The 6,430-nt window shown below is 39.8% G+C and overlaps 1 non-coding gene across 1 annotated transcript; it reads left to right on the forward strand.

The window, feature by feature from the left end:
- The first annotated feature begins 322 nt into the window (after window positions 1-322).
- On the forward strand, window positions 323-430 carry LOC120268306. Its single transcript, XR_005538902.1, has one exon. It is a non-coding gene; the product is annotated as a small nucleolar RNA R71 (small nucleolar RNA).
- The last annotated feature ends 6,000 nt before the right edge of the window (window positions 431-6,430 follow it).

Genomic DNA, 6,430 nt, shown 5'->3' on the forward strand with positions numbered 1-6,430 from the left:
GTATTCATCAACAATCTCCTCCACCACACCCGGTGCAAGTAGTCACAGCCGCCACTCTATTCAAAGTTAGGAGATCTAACTTCTTACTCAATGATTCCACTTGAGCCACCAATGAGGTTACTGCATCTATATCATGGAGACCGGCCACCTTTTTCTTCTCCCTAGCATTCCATTGGTAGCTGTTTAACCCCATTTTTTCAATTCGTTGATGGGCCTTATCGGGGATCTTGCTACCTAAGGTACCTCCTGCTGCCCATCCAAGAGTTGCCTTGTACTCGGATTCAGACCATTGTAAAAGGTCTGAATAATCATCCACTCCGGTAATCCATGTTGCGGGCATTTTCTCAAGATCTCCTTGAACCTTTTTCCACATCTCAAATAGAGACTCCAATTCCAACTGTACAAAGGACAAAATCACATTCCTAAGCTTTGCGGATTTTCCGGGAGGGAAAAATCGGGCAAGAAAAGCTTCTACCATCTCCTCCCATGTGGTAATCAAGGCTCTTGGTAATGAGTGTAGCCACTGCTTTGCTCTCCCATTTAAGGAAAATGGGAAGGCTCTCAGCTTGATAGCATCATCCATCACCTTGTTTATCTTCAACATATCACACACCTTGAAAAGGTTCTCTATATGACTGTCTTGATCCTCATCGGTCAAACCATTAAACTGTGCTGATTGCTACAACATGTGGATGAATGCCCGCTTCAGCTAGAAGTTCTTAGCTCTAATCGGGGGACGCACAATGCTCGATTGTGTCCCCAACATTGAAGGTCTGGCATAATCGGATAATGTTCACTATTGCTCATTCTGTTCTGCCATGTTTTCAGATTCTTCTACTCCCAAATCAGCTAGATTAGACTGTTCTTGCACAGGTTCTTGTCCTTTTCTTCTCAGTGTACGTTCAAGCTCGGGATCACCATCAATCAGTATTGAGAGGTTCCCTCAGGTCATAACCTGGAGCTGCACCCAAAAAGAAAGAAAAAGAAATCAGAACGATGATAGAATAAGAAAATAAGAAATAGAATGAATAAATGAATAGCTAAGAAAACAAAGTGCAAAGTATCACTTAATGCCTACTCCCGGTAACGGCACCAAAAACTTGACACGTCTGTATATGCATGTAAACCACAAGTGCACGGGTGTCGAAGTAATAATTCCAGATGAGTGGGTATCGTATGCCCAAAGAGTAGGGTATAAAGACACTTAAGTTGTTTCTTAACTAATGTGGAAGATGAATAGTGATAAGTGTGACAAAATATGAAATAACGAGAATAAAAACAACAAGATAGAGGGCACAAGTAAAGGAGAAGGTAAGGCAATTGATAAAAATGAGGTACCCGGATATTGATCTACGTAGGACGATCATTTCAAGTGAAAAAACCCTCTATTATACTTCCTAATTGATGCAACAATGAGTCGTGGAGATCCTTAATTACATGATCCCAAGTCTAAGGTCAACCATGCCTAACTCTATATATGTCCTGGAGGAGAGATTGATAACTTCTCAACCTCGCACTCGCATAGAATTGAAATGAGCTCTAGGGATTCCAAGTGATAAACCCTATTCCTATGTATAGACCTAACCCTTTGGTCTAGGTGGAAGATCCCTAGCCACAATTAAGCCCTACGTGCTAAAATTACTTCAACGATTCACTCCGTTGCACTCGTAACCAAGGTTGTCAGACCCGGCCCGGGCAATGACCCGGCTAAGCCCAGGGGTCAGGGGTCAATGGGTTCGACCGGGTCGAACCAGGGTTGACCCGGGGTCAATAATTAAATATAAAAAATATTATAATAATTAATAATGAGCAAATATAATATTAAACCCATAATTATATTATAAAAACCTACTTAAATTTGATATTTAAATTGATAAATGACCTTATATACAGTAGAGTTTTCTAATTATGTTATTTATTTTTACATTTTTTAAATATTTACAAATTTAATATATTAATATATAATTATCGAACTTCTCTCGGTGTTATTTATTTATTTATTTGTTTATTGGTTGATTTTGTTAAAATAAATAAAAAATTAATTCACTAATTCTTATATCTCAATTGAGTTTTTTTATTTTTGTTTTAAATTTTTCTTATATTTTTTTATTTAATTAGAATATTTTAATTTTATATTTTTTTATAATCAAATTACACTCATTTATTGTTTTTATTTTTCTTAATAAATTAAATTTTTTAGAAAGTATTTACATAACACATTAATATATTTTATTTTTAAATGTTAATTTTTGTTGGTATGTTTATGATATATATATATATATATATATATATATTGTAATTCTATTTATTGATTATAAATTATAAATTAATATTAATAAATATACACGATTTTGTGGTTTCTAATGAGAAAATAATAATAACTTATTAAATATTGTAAAAAAAAAAAATTAAACATTGTGACCCGATTGACCCGGCCGGGTCACCGGGTTAACACCGGGTTTTTTAATACCCGGGTCAATGGGGTATACCTGGGCCGGCCACATGGCCGGTTCCCGGTTTTTCTGGTTGAACCGGCCCGGCCGGTCCGGGTCTGACAACCTTGCTCGCAACTATGCCCCACTGGAAGGTCATCTCTTAGCCCATTCACTCTAGTATGGCCGCATAGAACTCTTGGAACGTGGAGTTAGGATAAATGACACCGGAAGGGAAAGGGGACGCTCCACTACCTCTCGACTCACCCTCTCAACCCTTTCTAATCTAGCTTTGTCTAACTCTCATAGTGTGTCACTCACTCACTAGAGTTACCAAGAAGAACTCTCAACCATATTGTCACTCTAGGGGAATATTCATACAATCAAGTCTCCAAGATTGGAACTCACAATAAACATCTATTAATTGAAAGCATAATAAAGAGATTCAATGAAACGAATACAACCTAGGGTTCACAAATACCCAAGTACCCACTAGGGGTTTAGCTCTTCATGGAGCTAGATACAATTAATGAAATCGAATGTAAAAACAAAGCGTCCATGGAAAACCACCTTGTCCGGCCTAGGATACATCTCGTCGGATCGGTGCCGACGAAAGCTCTCGCACTAATCTTCTTCCAAATGGCACGCAATGTCAGAGCCATAGAACCTTCCAAAGCCCTAGCCAATACCTCTCAAAACCCTAGCCACCGTCCTCTCTCAAGTTGGGAAAAGGTGGAGAAAAGAATCCTGAAATCGGGGTTGAAATCGGCTTTCAAAGGGCTGGAATCTGGAATCCACATGCCCATGTTGGTGCCCCTGTGGATTTTTCACATGGGCGTGTGAAATTTCCACACGCCCGTGTGGAATTTCCACATGCCCGTGTGGATTCTCTGTTTTTTTATTTTCTTGGCCTCCTGTAAATAGTGATGCTACAATATTTTTGCTACAGTGTTTTCTACACTACCCTGCTACAGTACCGGCCTGAAATACTCCTGAATCCATACTTTCATCGAGGTAATGCAAACTCGCACACATTTACGTCATGGATCGCCTTTCTTCTTTAATAACAAACATGTTGGTGGAGATCTTGTTCTATATGCACAAGTCAGAATGCTTGACTGTGACTGCCTTTGTGCCACTCCAAATAGTTGTTCTAACTTGAGTACGAGGAGGTTGGCACACATTCCTGCATCTGGAACCTGACCTATGTCTTCGTGTTTGAACCTTAGCAAGATTTCCTCCAAATTAGTGCATTACGACCCACATTGGCTTTTTTCTCTCATAATCGGTCTCACAACCTTACCTGCGTAAAAGTAACATAAATACACCCATATTAGCATTAAAACCTGAGAAAAGTAATGCTCAACATAAGGAAAGAACACTTCGCATTCCTATCGCACAAGCACTTATCAAAAACAAATGAGAATGATGGAAGAATAAGAAAGTGTGAAATAGAATGAATGATAAATAGCTAAAATAGCAAAGTACAAAGTGTTTCTAAATGCCTATTCCCCGGCAACGACGCCGAAAACTTGACACGTCTGAATATGCCTGTAAACCGCAAGTGCAAAGTAATAATACCCAGGTAAGAGGGTAGTCGAATCCACAGAGAATAGTGATTAGAACCACTAAGATTGCTATTTAACTAGAATGAAAATATGTTGATAGTGATGTGAAAACAAACTCAATGCAAATGAAAATAAGAAAAGATAAAGGAGGCACAAGTAAAAGATAGGGGAGGCAATCGACGATAAATGGGATACCCGGATATTGTTCCGCCTAGGACAATCGTTTCAAGTGCAAAAACCCTCTATTATGCTTCCTAACTAATGCATTAATGGGTCATGGAGATCCTTTAATACATGGTCGCAAATCTAAGATCAACCATACCTAACCCTATACATGTCCCGGAGGAAAAATTGAATAATCTTTCAACCTCGCACTCGTATAGAATTGCAATGAGTTCTAGGTATTCCAAGTGATAAATCCTCTTCCTACATATAGGCCTAAACCTTTGGTACAGGCGAAAGGTCCCTAGCCACAATTAAGCCCTAGATGCTAAAAGCACTTCAACGCTTCACTAAATTGTACTCGCAACTAAGCCCTAGCGGAAGGTCATCCCTTAGCCCATTCACTCTACTATGACCGCAAAGAACTTGAAGAATCGGAGGTAGAATAAATCACACCGGAGGGGAAAGGGGACGCTCCGCTACCTCTCGACTCACCCTCTCAACACTCTCCAATCTAGCTTTGTCTAGCTCTCGGGGTGTGTCACTCACTCACAAGGGTTACCAACAACAACTCTAAACCCAAGTGTCACTCTAAGGGAGTATTCACTCAATCAAGCATACAAGATTGGAACTCAATTAAAACATCAATTAATTCAAATCATAACAAAAAGGTTTAATAAAATGAATACATCCTAGGGATCACAAATATCCAAGTACCCACTAGGGGTTTAGCTCTCCATGGAGCAAAATACAATAAATAATGAAATCAAAAGCAAAGAAATGAAATCCGTGAATGAAAACCCTCTTGCGTTCGTGTCGAAGGTCCCCTAATCAAACCTAGGGCACACCTCGCCGGATCGTTGCCGACGAAAGCTCCCCCAATAGCTCTCTTCCAAAGGAAACACGGTGTTGAAGGCCATCAAAACTCTCCAAAACCTTTCCAAAGGCTCTCCAAAACCTAGCCGCGGGTGCCTCCAAAGATGGAGAAAGGTGGAAGAAAAGATAGGGGGAAAATGGAGAAATCGAGGCTGAATCACGGCTTTTAAAGGGTTGGAATCAGGCATCCACACGGCCGTGTGGATGTTCCACACGCCCCTGTGGAATTTCCACACAGGCATGTGGAATTTCCACACGCCCGTGTGGATTCTCTGAATTTCTGATTTTCTGCGGGCTGTGAATAGTAACTGCTACAATGCCTTACAGCTGTGATTTTCCTATAGTACCGTGCTACAGTACTCCACCGAAAAACACTCCCGAATCTACTTTTCATCGAGGCAATATAAATGGGCACACGTTTATGCCATAGATCGCGTCATTTTTTCAATAAACGAGTTTATTGGTGAAGATCTTGCTATCAATGTACAAGTCGGGATACACAAATGTGACTGCCCTTGTGCCTCTCCAAATCATTGTAATTGCTTGAATACATGGAGGTTGGCACACATTCACGTATCTTTGAGCCCAACTTGTGTCTTCGTGTTTGTTCCTTCCAAGATTTTATCAAATAGTGCATTCGCGATCTACTTTTGGCTTCTTTTCTTAAAACATAGCTTCCAACCCTACCTACGCAAAAGAACACAAATACACATGTATTAGTGCTTAAACCTGATAAAAGTAATGCTTATTGTAAGGAAAGAACACTTCACAATCTTAATACACAAGAACTTATCAGAATCCCTACAACTCCATGTAACTTTGTGCATTGTGAGGTGTTGAGACTGAGCGATTTCTCCACCGGGACATAGTATAGGGTTAGTCATGCTTGACCTTATGTTTGGGATGGTGTGCTTTACAATTTCTACGACACATTGAGCATTAATTAGGAAGTATAATGGTAGGTCTTGCACTTGAAGCATAAGTCCTAAGGGGAGCATTGTCCGGGTATCCCACCTCTATCAATTGCCTTACCTCTCACTTACTTATGCCTCTCATTCTTGTTCCATTTATTTCTATCTTATCAACACAATCGTTATTCATCTTCACTTGGTTAAGTAGCAATTTAGTATTTTTTATTCCCTACTCTCTGTGGATAAGATACCCCACTCACTTGGGATTTACTACTTCGACAAACCCATGCACTTGTGGGTCACACGCAAGGGGGGTTCTCAGCCATCAAGTGACAGCCTTTTAATGCTCTATTTGTGATCCAGTGTTCATTACTCTTTTATACCTTTTAATGCTCGTAAGTGGCTGGTTTGTGTGAGGAGCTCGGGCCAAAGCTTGTGATAGGGGAAACGTCTTTTGAATCTTTATCATTATTACATGAGT

Source organism: Dioscorea cayenensis, chromosome 1 (genome assembly GCF_009730915.1).
Source record: "Dioscorea cayenensis subsp. rotundata cultivar TDr96_F1 chromosome 1, TDr96_F1_v2_PseudoChromosome.rev07_lg8_w22 25.fasta, whole genome shotgun sequence".
In the NCBI taxonomy this organism is placed as follows: Eukaryota; Viridiplantae; Streptophyta; class Magnoliopsida; order Dioscoreales; family Dioscoreaceae; genus Dioscorea; species Dioscorea cayenensis.